General features: G+C 39.3%; 1 long non-coding RNA gene across 1 annotated transcript; it reads left to right on the top strand.

Annotated features, from left to right (window-relative positions):
• The first annotated feature begins 13,245 nt into the window (after window positions 1–13,245).
• On the top strand, window positions 13,246–16,404 carry LOC103278905 (uncharacterized). Its single transcript, XR_506405.3, has 3 exons — window positions 13,246–13,509; window positions 14,401–14,455; window positions 15,929–16,404. It is a non-coding gene; the product is annotated as an uncharacterized LOC103278905 (long non-coding RNA).
• The last annotated feature ends 4,063 nt before the right edge of the window (window positions 16,405–20,467 follow it).

Here is a 20,467-nt window from a genome sequence, read left to right as displayed (position 1 = left end):
AACAAAATTGTTAAGGAAATAGCTGTATCTGTTGCTCATTTCTAGAATCATATGGATATGAATAAGAAGGTGGCCATCTCATCCCAAACTCGGTTCAGTGAAGAATGAAGATGTAGGATAAATTAATCAATTTTGGTTTTTTCCCATTTTTTTATATTATTTTCAGAAATATTATGAGGATATTTATGAATTCTGGGAAGAACTTGCTAAAAAAAATAAACCAGATAATTTTTTTACCTGCACTTCCCATGCATTTGAAGAAGAGAAGTGAAGAAGAGTCTACTCTACAACTTCCTGAAACAGCTGGTTCAAGTGTTGAACAGCTTCCGCTGTTAAGGCTCTTCTGGAGTTGTTATTTTACTTTTGGCTTTCATTCTGCTGAGGTTCAGGAGCATGTCATCTGTCTGATAGGTAATTTCAACACCGGTGGGAAGCTTCCAGTCAACAAGATGTAGAATCATAGTGATGTAGATAGAAAATTATGTTGGGGCAATAATGCATTCTGTTTGACCCTGATCCCACTTTAAATGGGTCACTTTGGGAGCTGTTGCTGCCCAAGACTGCAGTAAAGTGAAAACAGCTGCCAGTGATTATGTGCGTACACATCTCTCCTTTCTTCCCCTCAATGGCACTTCATCTTGGGAGCTGCAATCCTCTGAGAGGCTCCCACAAGTTCATGGCTTCCCCTTGCAAAGTTTGTGAAGTTCTCCTTGGCTTATTTATGTGTAGCCAGGTGCACTCCTGCTCTTATTTTGAGTTTGTTGGAGGCACTAATCATTGCCAGTGACTACAGACAGAGCCGTTTGTCATATATAACCTTTTCACACGGGGCGAAAATTGGTGGCACGTGCCGGTTTAGCCCAGGTCACCCACAGAGCCTACCGGCTCCCATTAGCCAATGCTGGCATGGCTCAGTGGGTGAAGAAGGATGGCAGAGCTGGCACATGCTGCTGCGAGGGCAACACGAGACGGCTCCCGTGTTGCCATTGAAATCCATGGGGAGAATCCACATGCTTTACATGTGATTGCCCTCAGCTGGAGTGGGTTGATGCAGGGCATGTGGTGTCAGGTTCCCCATGCCCCCCGACAAAGAGGAGCAACTCCAGTGGCCATGTGACAAGGTTGTTAGTCTGCCGCCATTCCAGGTGCATCTGATTTTCAGCAGGATGGCCCAGAAAGCATTATGATTCATGACATCAAAGGCCTTTGCAAGTTTGATGAACACCATGTATAAAGGTTGATTTGGTTCCCCACATTTTTCTTAGAGCTTTCATACAGTGAAAATCATATCCACTGGGTAGAAGGATGTCTTCTGAAATAGGTAGGGTTTAGAGAAGGGCTCGCTGAGAGGGCTCTTGCAGACCTTGGTTTCATTTTACACTTCTCTTTCTTCCATGGAGCAATCTTGATGGCTGTCATGGATCAAATTAATCAGTTGTCTGTCCATCAGTCACCAGTACTTCTCATGAGAAGTACAACGTGAGAAGTAGATTGTGGCCCGCCTGATCAAGTACTATTTTACAGGTGTATCTACTTTCTTTGGTTTCAAAATATTCATACATTAAAAAAAATATATGGTTATTATATTTACAATTTCATAGAGTTTTCTTAAGCGAGGAATACTCAGAAGTGGTTTGGCCAGTTCCTCCTCTGAAACATGATCTACAGCATCTGGTATTCCTTGGCAGTCTCCCATCCAAGTACTAAGCAGGGCTGACCTGCAAGATCAAATGGGATCTTGTGCCTTGAATGCATTTAAACTATGCAGAATGTTACTGATCTGTAAAGTAGACCTGAAGGAAAATGTACAGGGCAATTCTAAATATATCTACAAAGGTATGTGTTTCATTGAATTATACCCTTCAAAATGAGGCACATGTAGCCAAGCAGCATCAATGTGTGGTCAAGGTGGTTAAAGTTACTAAAGAGAAAGAACACACAAATTAGGAAAGTCTGCAACAGTTTTTTTTTTACTCAGCTGACTGGAAGGGCAAGATTCTTTCTGGTCCTCTCCTCTCCCCTGTATTGCATTAATTGAATGCAAACTACTTTTGGAATTTGAACTCAGTTTATACCAATTGGGTGGCGCAGCGGGTTAAACCACTGAACTTGCTGACGAAAGGTTGGTGGTTTGAATCCAGGAAGCGGGGTGAGCTCCCGTTGTTAGTCCCAGCTTCTGCCAACCTAGCAGTTTGAAAACATGCAATGTGAGTAGTTCAGTAGGTATCGCTCTGGCAGGAAGCTAACAGCGCTCCATGAAGTCATGCCAGCCACATGACCTTAAAGGTGTCTATGGACAATGCCAGCTCTTTGGCTTAGAAATGGAGATGAGCACCAACTCCTAGAGTCAGACACGACTAGACTTATTGTCAGGGAAAACCTTTACCTTTACCTTTACAGCAATTAAAGTAAACTGAGGACAAATGGGGAAAGAGGCAGAAGGACAGGAAAATCAGAATATTTTAAAAGCAGCTGAAAAAGTGGGATAGCAGTGGAATAATTGGGATGGTACCCATCAAACTGAGATAATTAGAGGGTATGTTGAGTTCAATGGGACTCACTCCTGATAGAGGATTGTAGCCTTTAGTGTTTCACGACTTTATTGCTGAACCTGGAATTTAAAATGTCACAACAATATCTTGTGTCATAAATAAAATGATATTTTTTCCTGTCAGTATTGTTTAACAGGATTCTTAAAAGATGATGGCTCATAAACTAGCTTGGCCAGAGCTCAGTATTGTTTAATAGCAGCCCCTTGGAACATGTTAAACTGTCTGCCAGGTTGACATTGAATCATGCAGTTGAAGCAGAAAGCAAGCACTGAAAGAAAAAGGGGTTGCTGTATAAAAGCCTATGTTTTGTGTGTATTCTATTGAGCTACACTTTTATTTTACTTTAGCTTGAGAACTTTGAAATGCTGGTTTGATGAATTTTTCAGAGCCAGAGAGTGTTACAGTAAAGGGGAAACCCAGCACACTGGGCAACTGAAATGTTTTATTAATAGAAAAGGAAGCAGATACAAAAGACTGGTCTGTACAGTTCTAACTTTTCAACCCCAGGCATAGAACTGCCAACTAGGAAATGATCCCTGCCTAAATGTTTTTGACAGATGACTGGTGTGATGTCAACACATCAAGGAGGAGGAGCTCAGTTCCCAGGAAAGGCTAAGGAATTCCCAAAGCATGTAGCAGTTAATTTGTTTTGAGCCAGTAAGCTGTAGTGGTCCCTGGTACTTTACTTTAAAATCCTTGCTCAGCTGCACAGCTTTCCAGGGTGACCTTGGGCCAGTCACTAATTTTTTTTTTTACTAACTTCAAGATTGTTGGGAGGAAGGAAAAGGGGAAATGCCGTGTACATAGTCACCAGTTCATTGAAGAGGTTATAGGTATAGATATTAGGGTGTGCAATTTTTTAATAGCTGTCATAAGTCGTATCAAATTAGTTAAATTTGTATTTACGATTCAATATCCAACGCGTAGAAGTGGCCCACGCCAAAACCTTAAGATTCAGAACTTACCCAATACTTCTTCGTTTGCATTTTATAAATCTCAGAAGCCTCTCAAAATCAGTTACATTTTCAGCACAAGGAAACAAAGCAAAGCCAAAAAGACTGCCTTTCCTCTTTTAATTAATGACCTCACACCATTAGGAGAGGAAAACTGCAGGGAGAAAGCAAAGTTTCCTGGGATAGAGACTAAGAAAGCACAGAATTCTGGGAAATGTAGTTTGGGAAGGCAAGGAGCCCTATGCTAGAGAATTCAAAAGGCTGTGCCCTAAACTACATTTCCCAGAATTCTACTCAGCATCAGAAAGCCCCAATCAGGATAGGGGAGAGATTTATCCCTTCATAGCAGCAAGCCAGCCAGAGTTCCAATAAATTGTTGAATCTGCAAAGAGGAGTACTGACTAATATTTCTAGTAAGTAAATATCTGTGCTGGGCTGGGAAGAAATCCCTAAATGGAAGTTCTATTGGTTGAGAGATATTAAATGAGATAGCTGTTGTGGCTTTTTTTAAAAAAAGTTTTTGTTAAAACCTTTTAAAAAATTCCCTAAAATCAGTAAATATATGAATATTTCTGAAAGTTGGGGGAAATTATCCCCTGCTATCTTGTGCCATTGTATAGAAAATTCAAGGAGATTGCTCTTGTTATTTTCTTTCAAAAATGTTATTTATAAAAATGTTGAAAATTCCCCCAAAATCCGTGGATAAGTGAAATGTTCTGAAACCTGATGGGCTAACAGTGGTAAATGTGTTCTACCACTGTAGCAAGTTTCACCCTAATATCTCTACAAATTAGGGAGAAGGGAGCCCCTGAAGCTTCTCTACTTCCGTAATTACTATAACGAAAAAGTAACAAAATTTTGGTACTCTCATTATAGTAATGGAAGTTTTACTAACTATACTTTAGACAAACTTTAGAAATGAAACACAAGCACCCCCTAATTTTGTAATGACTTTTGGAATATTTTAAATCAATTGCACATGCCTTATAGATATGTACAATATCACATTATAAAGGCATTGGCCATTCAATTTTAATGACACAGATCAAATGATAATATGGGGGAGGGGGAGTAAAATCATTTCGTACCATAAGATAGTTTAACTAGAAATTACCAAGACTGGCAGGATGTAGAATTGTCTGACATTATGCAAAATAGAACAATAGGATTCAGACTTAGCTGTAATTAGAACAGACCCAATGAAATACATTTTATTCAAGTATATTTCCTGCTCTAAAAATGACTAAGCCTCAATTACTCTTAACAGTTGTAAAATGATTCCGCCCAGTATGGCCTGCATTGGGATAACATGGGTCCATACGGACGCTATAAACCTCCACCCACATGCCAGCTTGTATATGATGCTCATGTTTTGTGTTTTCAAGTTGTTGTTTTTTTTTTTTTTTTTTACTTATGGCAACCTCAAGGTTAACCTATCATGGGGTCTGCTTGGTAAGATTTGTTTATAGGGAGTTAGTCTTTGCAGTCTTCTGAGGTTGAGAAACTGTAATTTTCTTAAGGTCACCCAGAGGGTTTCTATAACCATGTGAGGATTTGAAGACTGGTCTTTCAGAGTACTAGTCCACTCAACAGTCAACCGCTACATTCTACACCAGTGGTTCTCAACCTGTGGGTCCCCAGGTGTTTTGGCCTTCAATTCCCATAAATCTTAATAGCTGGTAAACTGGCTGGGATTTCTGGGAGTTGTAAGCCAAAACACCTGGGGACTCACAGGTTGGGAACCATTGTTCTACACCGTTCCAATTCTGATTCATTGAATTATCACACACAATAAGAAGACCTTAGACAAAGTGCTTTTAAAAACTATTTAAACATTGATGAGAATACTACATTGTATATTCCCGATACATATATTGTAAGCTGCTTTGGGTCCCACTTTGTGAAAACTGTGGGATAAATAATGAAATGAAATTAATATTTCCTTGGGGTGTTGTTCTGTTGAACTGACGATCTAGGATAACATGGATGAAAGTGGAGATCAGTATAAGATGCTTTAAGTTGGTTTTCCTTTACACAGAGATAATATTAGTGTTGTAGTATCTCATTATCCCTAGGTAGCAGGAAGGGAATTATGGTACAATACATCTGTACTAGATTGTAGATTGATAAAGTCTGCTGTAGATGTAATCTTTTGACTCATCATCAATAGGTTGATCAAGCAGAACCCATCAGCAGAAAAACAAGATCACCTGTCTCCTGACCTATTGAACTATGGGATACCTCCTGGGATGGCAGATGGAGGAAAATCCCCTATTCTGAAAACAATGTGAGCTCTTTTTGTCTGCTAGACCTTGGTTTGTGGGTGTGGGTGTTTTTAATCTTCTAATCAAAGAATTAGCTGATTATAAAGGAAAGCCACTGGGATGAAAAGTACTGAAATGGAAAAGAAAATAATAAATGAGGTAGATTAGTCACTTGACAGCACTATATTTTGTTACAGATTTTTTAAACAACATATAGACCACACACCCATATCGCCAATGATGTTAATGTACACGTGTCTTACATTGTTAATGTTAGCAGATTTAATTCCTTTAGCAGATGGATCATTGTTACCATCTGCTTGGAACAAGCTAATCCCTTTGATTCTTTTCTCCTTTGCTATTAACTGCTTTGTCTTTTTTTTTCCTGTGGAGACAAAGCAATTAATAGCAAAAAGGAAAGAATCAAGGGAAAGGGAAACATACTCATTTTGCACTGTTGGGTAGAATTCAGCTCTGGATTCTAAAGAAAAAAACCTTTCTGGAGAGTGCATTAGTTGTGAATATTGACAACAGCTGTGTTTGAGTATTTTAGTTACATTACTTTGCAGTAATTAGATTACCATTTAGTAAATCAATAGAATTTAGTGGGCATCTCATAGTCCTTCAATTGTTATTAACATACAACTTTTGTCAGAACTCTCCAGTAGGACACAATGATAAAATAATTGCAGGCAGTGATTTCTGTATTAGTGGGACGGTGAATCAACTTCATGTTAAAAGATTTTATGGCATTCTGCAACTGCTCTGCCTCCTCCCCACTATTAACCCATCCCTCGCTATTGGCAAAATTTTGTGTGTGTCAGGAGCAGTTTGAGAAACTGCAAGTCGCTTCTGGGTGTGAGAGAATCGGCCGTCTGCAAGGACATTGCCCAGAGGATGCCCGGATGGTTTTGATGTTTTACAATCCTTGTGGGACGCTTCTTTCATGTTCCCGCATAGGGAGCTGGAGCTGATAGAGGACCTTCAGGTCAGCAACCCAACCTTCAAGTCAGCAGTCCTGCCAGCACTAGGGTTTAACCCATTGCGCCACCAGGGGCTCCTGGCAGGTGAAATCCATTATTAGCTTGCAATCCCATAATGTTCCCATCGCCTACTTTCTCAATGGATCCATTTCACTTCTGTGCAGGCATGCCAGCAGTAAAGTGATGCAAGGGGTGGAATTCTCCTACTCTCATCCCTCCCGAATATTTTCTGTTCATTTAATATTTAGTGGTTGTATCCTTATGGGTTCATTGCTGAAACTGCTCTTAAAAATAATAAAATTACAGAGCAGTAGAACTCCAGGAAGGCAGAGTTACTAGTATGTGCAAAAGTGTGATCGCAGGACCATAGACAGTTTAAGTTGCACAACAGTGCAAATGCAGACAGTTGTGATATTGAAGGTGCTCATCTTGGTTGGTATCTTCCATCGATGAAAATGTGACTGCTGTAATAGTGTGTTTTAATAGTAAAGTTCTTAGTATAAAGACCAAAGGGGAAAAGCAGTTCAGAGTTTCGCACTTCTTGAACTGCTTCTTGAAAGTTTGAACTAAAATGCAGAGAAGATTAATTGCTGTACTGATATTTAAGCCACCTGATGCCATTGGCGATATCATAAATTGCCTACACTTGAAGGTCTGTGTTTCCATATAAAGTCTTGGTGATGGGTCCATAAGTGACTGTAGAGACATATTGTGGATCCACATGGTCTTTCACAGTGAGGACATTCATTTCCAGATGGAAGGCAGTCCTGACAAGGGTTTGCCTGTCATGCTTTCCTCTTGGTACATTTCTCCCTTTCGCCATCTATTCATGGTTGTTCAAAATCCACAGCACTGTTGGTAACAGCTGACTTCCAGTTACAATGCTCAGGTGCCAGAGCTTCCCAGTTCTCTGTGTTTATACCACATTTTTAAGATTAGCTTTAAGTCTATCTTAAAGTCTATCTCTATTGGTGTCCACCAACATTTCAATCTCCATTCTTCATCTGAGAGTCAAGTATAGGCAGTCCCCAAGTTATGAATAAGGTTCTATAGGTTTGTTCTTAAGTTGAATTTGTATTCAGCTTAACAGGTACTTGTTGTGGGAACAAGAACTGATGATAAAGCTTCAGTGAAGACACCTTTCCCTCATGATAACTCTTTCAGGAGTGAATTTCTCTTCCTAGGGGTAGATTTCTCTTTCTGTTATCTCACCCCATTCTGAACTATGAGTCATTTATAAGTTGGATGCTTGTAACTCAGAGACTGCCTGTACCAGCTTTGGGAGATGGTGATTGGGCATTCGGACAATATGACCAGTCCAGCGAAGTTGATGGTGGAAGATCATGGCTTCGGTGCTGGTGGCCTTTGCTTCTTCCAGAAGTTTATCCGCCTGTCTTCACAAGAGATTTGCGGGATTTTTCACAGACAACACTGATGGAATCACTCCAGAAGTCAAGAGTGACATTTCAATATGATCCATGATTTGCAGACATACAATAGGATTGGAAGGACAATTGCATTATAAAGAGGCATCTTGGCTCTGTACGAATGTCCCAATCCACTAAATAGAATAGGAATGAATACAGGAAAAATGTACTTTGTGCTTTTATCAATGCAGTTACAAAAGGAACAGTTTAATTTTGCAGAGCATGACTTTCCTGTATTTCCCTTTGCTCTGTAAGTTTGGGGAGCTTTTGGCAGCAGTGTGATGCAGCTGTATACACTTATGTGAGAATAAGTTCAATCCAGTGAGTCTTACTTCTAAGGAGAAGCATGGGATGTCATTGTTAGATCCAAGCCATTTTGAATCCATGGTCATTCAAGTGAGTGAAGTTAATGTATGAGAGTCTGAAGTTTTCTTCTTCACTCTGAGAGTGAGCAACCAAGTAGAACGCAAAGAATAGCACATCTGCATTTCCCATTTGACAGTAATCAAACAAGCAACACTAAACAGAAACTTACATTAGAGAGCTAGCAGCCTCCAGATCTTCTCCCGCAGCCCTTTCTTCCCCTAATCTTGCAGTTAATTATAGTTACTAAAGTGCTGTGGAATGAAGTTATCTCACCATGAAAACAGAGTGGCAGCGGAAGTCTTGGAGGGATTATAAATGTGTAACCGTCAGATGCCAGAGTTTGTGAACAAATACTGAGGCCAACTATGTAAAAGTGAGCTCTTCAACACCCAAATAAGAAAAGGCTATTTTTATTTTGGTTTAGATTTGACATACTTCAAAAGAGGATTTTGACCAATTAACCTTTTTTTGACCTCCTTCTCCATGGCTGCCTACAAAACATACCAGGGACAAGACTTATAACTGGTCTTCTCTTGAGAATATGTGTATCTTTCCAAATACTTTCCCCAATTTGCAGTCATGTCCCACCGTTCCAGTTATATTCGTGTTTTAATTATACGCTCACAGTGATGAACAAAGCAATAATAAATGTTCAATTATATTTTTAAAAACAGATAAAATATTAAAGGTAAACAAGGAAACATAGTCCCTGTTGTTGTTGCTTATTCGTTCAGTCGCTTCTGACTCTTCGTGTCCTCATGGACCAGCCCACGCCAGAGCTCCCTGTCGGTTGTCACCACCCCCAGCCCCTTCAAGGTCAAGCCAGTCACTTCAAGACTACCATCCATCCATCTTGCCCTTGGTCGGCCCCTTTTCCTTTTTCCTTCCATTTTCTCCAGCATCATTATCTTGTCTAAGCTTTCCTGTCTTCTGATTATGTGGACAAAGTACTTCATCTTTGTCTGTAGTATCCTCCCCTCCGGTGAGCAGTTGGGCATTATTTCCTGGCGTATGGACTGGTTGGATCTTCTTGCGGTCCAAGGAACTCTCAGAATTTTCCTCCAACACCAACCTTCACTCAGCCTTCCTTATGGTCCAGCTCTCACATCCACAGGTTACTACAGGGAATGCCATTGCTTTAACTATGTGGACCTCCATTGCCAGTGTGATGTCTCTGCCCTTCACTATTTTATCGAGATTGGTCATTGCTCTCCTCCCAAGAAGTAAACGTCTTCTGATTTCCTGGCTGAAGTCTGTGCCAGCAGTAATCTTTGCACCTAAAAATATAAAGTCTGTCACTGCCTCACGTTTTCTCCCTCTATTTGCGTTATCAGTCAGTCTGGTTGCCATAATCTTGGTTTTCTTGATGCTTAACTGCAACTCGGCTTTTCCACTTTCTTCTTTCACCTTGGTTGTAAGGCTCATCAGATCCTCCTCGCTTTCAGCCATCACAGTGGTATCATCTGCATATCTAAGGTTGTTAATGTTTCTTCTAGAAATTTTAACTTCAGTCTTGGATTCATCAAACTCTGCAAGTTGCACGATGTGTTCTGCAGTCAAGTTGAATAGGTAGGATGAGAGTATACAGCCCTGCCATTCTCCTTTCCCAGTCTTGAACCAATCTGTTGTTCCATGGTCTGTTCTTATTGTTGCTACTTGGTCATTATACAGATTCCTCAGGATACAGACAACATGACTTGGTATCCTCATATCACCAAGAACTTGCCACAATTTATTATGATTCACACAGTCAAAGGCTTTAGAATAGTCAATAAAACAGAAATAAATGTTTTTCTGAAACTCCCTGCCTTCCTCCATTATCAAGCTGGTCTTCAAATATTCTAAGACAAGCTATAAAACTGGCTATTTTAGAAATATTTACTAGCTGTGCCCGGCCACGCGTTGCTGTGGTGAAGTCTGGTGGTCTGGGAAATAAAGTATTGAGGATTTGGTGGTAGTTAAGGTCAAGGGTAAAGGTTTTCCCCAGACATTAAGTCCAGTCATGTCTGACTCTGGGGGTTGGTGCTCATCTCCATTTCTAAGCCGAAGAGCCGGCGTTGTCCGTAGACTCCTCCAAGGTCATGTGGGATGACTGCATGGAGCGGCGTTACCTTCCCGCCGGAGCAGTACCAATTGATGCACTCACATTTGCATGTTTTTGAACTTCTGGGTTGGCAGAAGCTGGAGCTAACAGTGGGGGCTCTCTCCGCTCCCCCAATTCAAACCTGCGGCCTTTCAGTCCAGAAGTTCAGCAGCTCAGCGCTTTAACACGCTGCGCCATCAGGGGATATTATTTCCTAAAGGTTGTGAATATACAATATTTCTGATTGGTTTTTTTTTGTTTGTTTGTTGGAGGCAAGTATGAATGCTGCAATTAGGGGAAATGATTAGGATGTAATGGCCTTGCAGCTTTAAAGCCTGGCTGTTTCCTCCCTGAGTGAATTTTTTGTTGGGAGGTGTTAGCTGGCCCTGATTGTTTCCTGTGTGGAATTCCCCTGTTTATTTACTGTCCTGGTTTTAGAGATTATATTGTTCTGCATTATTCTATCCCAGTAATTATTTCATATTAAAGAAGAATCTCACTTATCCAACATTCGCTTATACAACACAGTCTGCCTTTTCATAATCAATGTTTTTGTAGTCAGTGTTTTAAATTCATTGTGATATTTTAGTGGTAAATTTGTAAATACAGTACAGTAGAGTCTCACTTATCCAACATAAACGGGCCGGCAGAATGTTGGATAAGCGAATATGTTGGATAATAAGGAGGGATTAAGGATAAGCCTATTAAACATCAAATTAAGTTATGATTTCACAAATTAAGGACCAAAACATCATGTTAGACAACAAATTTGGAAGAAAAAGTAGTTCAATACACAGTAATTCTATGTAGAAATTACTGGATTTATGAATTTAGCAGCAAAATATCACGATATATTGAAAGCATTGACTACAAAAATGCGTTGGATAATCCAGAACGTTGGATAAGCGAGACTCTGCTGTAAATACTACATAGCATTACTGCGCATGGAACTACTTTTTCTGTCAAATTTGTTGTATAATATGATGTTTTGGTGGTTAATTTGTATAAAGATTACCTAATTTGATGTTTAATTGGCTTTTCCTGAATCCCTTCTTATTATCCAACATATTCACTTATCCTGCCGGCCTGTTTACGTTGGATAAGTGAGACTCTACTGTATATTGATAATCTTATATTATCTGCTTAGAACTGGATTATATGAGGCCCCTTCTTCACAGCTGTATAAATTGCACACTGAAGTGGATTATATGGCAGTGTGGAGTCAAGATAATCCAGTGCAAAGCAGATAATATAAGATTATAAATGGGTTATATAGCTGTGTGGAAGGGCCTTGGGTCTACACTGCCATATAATCCAGTGCAAATTAGATAATCTGTGGAAGAAGTGAAGCCTAAGTCTGCCTGTCCCCTAACTGAAACCTGGCTGTCCCTTGGCTGGTTGCTAGGCAACCAAGTGGGCAGAGATTAGCCCTCTAAACTGGCAGCAATTGGATAAAAAAAAATATTGCTCTCCCTCTAATTAGGACTTTATTTTTCTTTTCTTTTTGTTGTATCAACCTTGAGGCGTGGATGATGGGTTGTGTTGTCAAATTTTGAGGTTGGGGGGCCTGTAGTTTTGTTGTTTTGTGAATTGCCGTGATGCCATCACTCTTTTATATATATAGATTTTAATATCTAGATAAATATCATGCTACATACCTATATGTTATATGTTTTGTAACTTCATGTTTGTGGATGGCACTGTGTAATGATCTTATTAACATTGCCTCTATTTCAACTAATACTATTTTCAGATACTGTTATACTATAGATTGATATATTATCTGCAGGTCCTACCTCTTTCCCAAGTCTTAATTTAGAAATCAGGACTTCAAAGTTGGATATATAAAGATAGTTGATTATACACAGATATTGACTAGCATTTTTAACTACTGATGCAATGATTTTCTTATGTGTGGCATCCTTGAGAGTGGTTCTTTGACAACAATTTGCCATTGTGAGCTTACAACTATTCCCTTCTTCCCACCTTCTCAATGCTCTGATTATTAAACCTGTCTTAGAATAAGCTGTTTTGGGCTCTTTGTACTATGCTGGCCTACATCCCTGGTGATTAGCTGCCTCTTGCCTTTGAAGATTTAAGTGCAAGAAAACTATAGTTCTCTGACCTTTCCATTTATCTTCTGAACTCTCTAAAGATTTTTGTTTGGCACAATGGCAGCAGTGCACACACTAACTTGGCAGAATGCAATGGTTTGCATAAATAAAACATGGGAACAAAAGCAGGGATTAATAACTTGCATTAGTGTCATCCACTAGAATCATCAGCACGGATATCTGCCCTTCTCCCATTTTCGAGTTTGGATCCATTAGGTCATTTTCCTTGAGATTCAGTTTAATTTTCCAGCTTCATAAATGTCTTAAGTGAATTGTAGAAAGCTTTCAGCTTTCTCCGATTCACTACAATGTCAGCAGTGAAATAGGTAAATTAGAAGTTTTTCATTCCATATTGCTGTGGAACTGCTAGGTTGGCAGAAGCTGGAGCTGACAGTGGGAGCTCACTCTTCTCCCCGGATTTGAACCACTGATCTTTCGGTCAGCAAATTCAGCAGCTTAGTGGTTTAATCTGCTGCACCATCGGGGACCCTGTACTTTTGCTGTAGAATTGTTTAAATTAAATAATTGAAGCCAACAAGAGATTCCATAGCATTGAGTCATGTCAGACTGAGGGCCCTTCCAGACAGGCCCTATATTCCAGGATCTGATCCCAGGTTTTCTATTTATCCCAAATTATCTGGCAGCGCAGACTCTTATTATTCAGAAAACCTGTGTTAATTCTACAGTGTGTAAATGCACTCAAAGACTGCTTGTACTGTATGGATCAGGAGTATATCAAGGAGCCAGGAAAGACAAAGATCCACATGGTATTACCACAGCTAAAGTCTTTTCTTTTTTTTAGATCAAAATCATTGGGATGGTGTTGTTTTTTTTAAAATAATTTTGTACAACATATATTATACAGTAAAGTGTTTAATGCATTACAATTATTTATTATTTAAATCATGTTATAATAAGATTCTATACTGATTGTTTGACAGGAGTATCAAAGAGTGTTATTAGAAAGATTAAATTTCAAAGGAACCACTTCAGAACACACACAGCTTTGAGTATGTTGTGTACACACACTGGTTGATCCTTTGATCCATTTGCAGGTGAATGTTGTTGGGCTTCTAGGTGGGAAGTCTTACTTACTAAAAAAACAAAAACCTGTTTTTTCAGCCAAGTTTTAATTTAGCCAAAACTACAAAAGTAAATGTTGTCACATGCCACATTGCAGACTTGTCTTGCAGCAAACATGATCCTTCTATACTCGGTAAAGCAAGAACAAAGTTTTGTCAGTTATATACTCATTAGAGGGTGGTTTCACGGAATTACAGAATGAGAGAGTTGAAAGGTACTTCAAGGCCCACTAGTCCAATATGTTGCCAAAAAGCAGGATGCTATTTGACATTTGGTGTTATTACAACATGTGTAGGAATAGTTTTAGCAAATGTATTGATATGTCAAGCTAATGAAGATCATACAATTATGAAAGCTATAAATTTTAACAAACATATTCATTTACCTATTCTGCTTTTGGGGGACCTAAGAAGCAACTCTTGAGACATCCCAGGCCATTAGCTGTACCCAGACCAATGGTTCTGGTCAGCACCAAGCTCTCCTGTGGCAGTTATTGAAAGTTTTTATAAGCAAACTGTACTGGACTATGTGCTATGTACCCATGTCCCTAAATCACATTCCTCTGTGCTTCCCAGGCACCTTAGTGAGAAACTCACTGGCTGATGTCAACTAGGACACCAGAAGAGTAAGGTAGGTAGGGATGCCACAAAAGGCAACAGTCATGACATGGCATGACGGTAACATTTAGGGTGGCTGCCCAACTGTGCTGAACCATATTTTGTCTCTTGGAAACTGGGGTTTATATATATGTGGGGTTTATATATATGCGGAATGTCAGTCCTTGAGGCAAGTGTGAATGTTGTATGTGGCCACCTTGATTAGCACTGAATGGCTTTGCAACTTCAAAGCCTGTCTGCTTCCTGTCTGGGGGAATCCATTGTTGGGAGGTGTTAGCTGGCCCTGATTGTTTCCTGTCTGGAATTCCTCTGTTTTCTGAGTGGTGTTCTTTATTTATTGTCTTGATTTTAGAGTTTTTTTAATACCAAGGGCCAGATTCCTTTTCGGTGGCCTTTTAATTGTAGATTATCTGCCTTGATATTCTGGGTTATATGGCTGTGTGGAAGGACCCTCAGTGCTCTTCCACACAGCCATATAACCCAGAATATCAAAGCAGAATAACCCACAATATCTGCTTTGAACTGGGTTATCTGAGTCCACACTGCCCTATATCCCAGTTCAATGTTTGGTGCTAAATTCGCAAATATAGTAATTCCTACATAACATTACCATGTATTGAACTGCTTTTTCTGTCAATTTGTTGTCAAACATGATGTTTTGGTGCTTAATTTGTAAAATCATAATGTAATTTGATGTTTAATAGGCTTTTCCTTAATCCCTCCTTATTATCCAACATTTTCGCTTATCCAATGCTTTTATTTTTCAGTGATTGGTTGGGGGGGGGGCAAAATTCTGTTCACTTACACTTGAAAATTACATAGGGCCAGCCCTCAGTAATAGACTGGATGAAGGCAAACTAATTGAAACTTAATCCAGACAAGACAGAGATGGTCCTGGTCAGTCAAAAGGCAGATCAGGGAATAGGCATCCAGCCTGTGCTGGATGGGGTTACACTTTCCTGAAAATACAGGTCTGCAGTTTGAGGGTCCTCTTGCACTCTGCACTGAACCTGGAGGCCTAGGTTTCTGCAGTGGCCAGGCAGTTGAAAATCGTGCAGCAACTGCATCTAGCACAGGCTGGATCCCTTGAGACACCTAACCTGGCCATGGTAGTGCATGCCTTACTCTCCTCCAATTACATACTGTTTAAATTACTGTGATGTGATCTACATGGAGCTGCCTTTAAAGAGTGTTCAGAAACTCCAGCTGGTCCAAAGAGCTGCAGCCAGATTGTTAACTGAGGCTGGCTACCACAGGGAATGCCAAACTCCTTTGTTAATAATAATAATAAAGAGGGAACCTACTTCCACACCTGGTGGCCATGCCCAGAAACAACTAAATTTTGGAAAGATGTGGATGAAGAGACACAAAACATTTTAGGAAAAGTATTTCCCATGAAGCCAGAACTTTATCTTCTAGGTTTAACAGAAAGTTATTACAATCCTTACTGAGAATGACGACATTATTTTCACTTATATATCGACAGCCACAAGGATAACCTTTACTCGACAATGGAAATAGGAAAAAATACCAACAAAAGGCCTCTGGTTAGACAAGCTCCACGAAATTTATGATATGGACAGATTAACATATTTATTTAAAGAAAACAGAGGCGAACCATAAAGATGACAGACTGGATAAAATATGAAGCATATAGAAAATCAGCAATGGACTAAAAGAATCAAAGAGAAACCGGTGAACTCAAATTACGATGGAGACCAATAAACAATTACCCTTTCTCATTGTCTTTCCTCATTTCATCCAATTTCAAAACTTTTTTTCCTTTTTATTTTTTCTTTCTATCTTTCTCCCCTTTTCCTCTCCCCACTCACTTCCACCTTTTTTTTTTACCCATATATACTTTTTATGTAAAGCATGTAAAATCTGAATAAAAATAAAATTTAAATAATAATAATAATAATAATAATAATAATAATAATAATAATAAAAACTTTATTTCTACCTTGCCGTCATCTCTCATAGGGACTCAGGGTGGCTTACAAAGTAGCACACAATGGTATCACTGAACATATAAAATAAATACATCAGCATTTAAAAAATCAATAACACGCCAAGTTACATAAAACCACAGAAATTAACAAAGCTCAACTAGAATTAAATAAAATGCACAGTAAACGCAGCAGTAGCCATTAATTTAAAAGGGGCTGTTCAATCAATTGGATATCCCAACTGCGAACCAATTTAAAATGTTAACATTAAAGTGCCAAAGTAAACCGCAGTCAGTTTAGGTGTTATCTAAACATTATCAAAGGCCTGTTTAAAAAGCCACATTTTTAACTCTCTCCAAAAGTGTTGCAGTGTGGGGACTTGCCTAATTTCCCTGGGGAGCCACCACCATGAAGGCCCTCTCCCTCGTCCCCACCAGGTTCAAATCCCACCCAGGGAGAGCGCGGATGAGCTCCCTCTATCAGCTCCAGCTCCATGCGAGGACATGAGAGAAGCCTCCCACAAGGATGGTAAAAACATCAAAATATCCGGGCGTCCCCTGGTCAACGTCCTTGCCGACGGCCAATTCTCTCACTCCAGAAGCGACTCAAGTTACTCCTGACATGAAAAAAACAAACAAACAAAAAACCAGCCATGCTTGAGATGGAGGCAAGAGCAAGAGGAGGGCTTCCCCGGAAGATCTTAAAGCCTGTGCTGGTTCGTAGGCAGATGAAATCTGTTGCTAACAGTTCCACTGATGCCAATTTATTTTGGGTACAACTTGAAGTGCTGATTATGATAATTAAAGCCCTATATTTGACAGGTTGTATCTTTTATTACGAATCTGCCCAGGCCCTGAGATCCTCAGGAGATGTCCTTCTGTCAGTCCCATATGCTTGGTTGATGGGGACACGAGAGAGGGTCTTCTCAGTGGCTGCCCCTCATCTCTGCAACTCTTTGCCTAGGGAGATTAGAAAAGCCCTCTTCCTATTGTCCTTTAAGGTAGGTTAAAACCTTTTCATTCAGGCAAACTTTTAAATAATAAAGTTGTTAAGATTGAGCCAGGGGCTGCTATACACTATTTGAATTATTTTTACCGTTTTTAAGTCTTTTAAGTGATTTAACTGATTTGTATGCTTAATTCTATTTTAATATTTATATGTTGTAGATTTTAAATTACATTTTTTAATGTTGTAAGCCACTTTTCATCTCAAAGAAATAAAACAATGATGATGATGATGATGATGATAAATATAGATCAGTTCAAAAGCTATCACCACTGGCTGGAATAGAAGTAATCCACAGATAGGTTTATTTAGGATTGCATTGCTTTTACATATGAATCCAACCTCTTAGTTCAAAGCATCAAGCATTTTAATATAGTTTGTTCTTATGCATACACTTTCCTCCTGAAACTTCCTTCCAATAAAAGTTCCACTGAAAGTAAAATGTCTATTCAGAGTTGCATTTGTACATAGCTAAGAATGTCCAAATAATTGTAGATGTCTGCATATAATATTCAAGACAAGAGATACAAAGATTATATAGCTGGCTGACAATTTAAGGATCTTTTTCAACCTCACAAGAAGATGCTTTTATCAAATTATCTCAAAGCATCTTCATGGAAGCCTGGACAGGACAGCAAAACAATATTGTTTCCAGTAATTTTGCTCTCTACTTTTCCATCAGCTTAATTTAAACAGAATGCGAGGGAACTTGGCCCAAAGACATAGCCCTTTGTTTGGAACTCCTCCAGCTAGTCCATGAATAGTTTTTCCTTTGTACAAATTTCATAAGAAAGTCAAGTCACAGATGTTAAAAGATTAGTATGCATTTTGCACACAAACATGAATTCTGTGTTTTATGTCATTCAAAATGTAATTGGTGGAGGAATGTTGAGCCTAATTATAATTAATCTTCCTAAAATGTATTTTGCATGATTTAATTCACCCATTCTTTTATGGAGTCACAGGGCTATCTTTTAAAATATTGTGTTGTTGGTCACCTGCTAATCATGCAAAAAGAGAGAAATAAGAAGTTCCGATAGAAACAAACACAGTAATGTTAATTACAATTAATCTCTCACCTTAAATTAATCCCCATACTTTCAAAAGTAGTTTGCCATATAGCATGAAAGATTAAGGGTATCATCTGGAAAACAGAAGTAAAAAAATCCCCAAACTCTTAGGGATGTCAGAGGTACTCTGTAACAATATGGGTCATGACTAGGGGCCTCATCACAAAAGCCAGGTGAAGTGTCCTGGCTTCACATGACGTCGTGTGGTGGCCAACAGGGTGGAAGTGTTGTAGGATGCTAATTTAGGTAAGTGTGATGAGGGATGAGGTCATAAAATAGTGCCTCAAAAACCTGTTATTTTAAAAACAGCACATGAAAGAAGCAAATACAGAGCTATTGAAACTCCATCCCAACTTCCATATTCCTCATATTATTTACCTTCCACTCACTAATAAGTGAAATAGATACAATTAACTTTTTGGCAATTTAGCAGTCTGAAAAATATTATGGAACATTCTTACCCAGCAGCCATAATACTAACCTGTGTCCCACTGTGAAACAGCAGAAGTCTGAGAGGCCACAGACTTAGTTTCCTTATCTAGTTAACACAGTTCTTTGTCATACATGTAAATTAATTAAGATCCTCACCATCGATTTATTTATATGTTGCCCTCAATTTGGTTTTCTGTGCATGTTCATGAACTGAAGACACTGTCCTCAGGTTTTAATCTGTGTAGAAAAATAATCTTCATTGAAATGCAAAGATACCCTTTCACATCTAAGCAGCATAACACTATTTGATACATTCTGTGAGTTGTCAGGCATCAGATAATCAGTTCACATACATATACATTTATCCTATATCTACGGGGCAACCAGTATAATTTGGGAAAGTAAAAGATCACTTTGTGTGTTTCAAAGAAGCCCTTGCTTTGAGTAGCTCAGGGAGAATGGAACATGTGGCCTCCAGGTTTTGGCAAACTGTATCTAGCATCTCCGTTAGCACATTTAGCCAACAATGAAGGATGATGTGACTTACAGTTCAACAACATCTAGAACAGTGGTTCTCAACCTGTGGATCCTCAGGTGTTTTGGCCTACAACTCCTAGAAATCCCAGCCAGTTTACCAGCTGTTAGGATTTCTGGGAGTTGAAAGCCAAAACATATGGGGACCCACAAGTTGAGAACCACTGATCTAGAGGGTCACATGTTCTCCATCAATGAAGTCAATGCTTGGACATAGGCTACATAAAGTGACCTTTATTTCAACACAGTCTTTGTGTTTGGTTTTGTTACTTAATGGCTGATGGAGCAAAGTGTAGATTTTTTTGTAGACAAATTAACAAGAGTCACTCCACAAAAATATTAAGTAACCATTGGGATAGCATGAAGACTGCTGTAGTCATTTCAACTTAGGGAATGCTTCCCAGTAACCCACCCATTGTTGTGGATGTCTAGTTGGGATGGAGCACATTCTACCCTATGAAAACACTCAGTATAGATATCATCACCTTCCACGTGCATGTACATGAGAATCAGAGTTTGCTAGTTAGCATACTGCACATCTCTCATGATTTTTATGTCCTCACTCTCAGTTTGAAGGTCATCCCATCCAGGCTCACTTCTTGTTTGGATCACTTTGTTGCTTTATACATGGTGCTAGTCCCTGGGATTATGTTCTGTTATATTCAAGCAATCTCTATATCAAAGGTAGTGTTCACCTCACTTTGGACTACCTTGTGGTAGTTAAATGAAAATGATGCTAAATACCTGAGCTGCTCAGGTGTGTTTGTGTGTGAACTAGCCTCCCCCTGTACAATTTGTCCAGGGAGATCCTCTCTTGATCACTTTGCACAGGAATCCAAACAACCCTTAGACACTTACTGAGGTGTGCAGAGTTTATAGTACCTTCTTGGTCCCATTCTTCTTTCCCTTATTTCCTCAATGGGAAAGGGGCTTCTTTCTGTGTACTTAAAGCCAAGCATTGTCTTGTGGTTACATGGGGTTGTTCCATTGATGATTGAGAGTCTTTTTATTTTTTTTAAAATCACTGTTCATGAA

Source organism: Anolis carolinensis, chromosome 5, assembly GCF_035594765.1.
Source record: "Anolis carolinensis isolate JA03-04 chromosome 5, rAnoCar3.1.pri, whole genome shotgun sequence".
Classification (NCBI taxonomy): Eukaryota; Metazoa; Chordata; class Lepidosauria; order Squamata; family Dactyloidae; genus Anolis; species Anolis carolinensis.
Note: the sequence above shows the minus strand (reverse complement) of the source record. Positions and strands in the feature narration are given on the sequence as shown.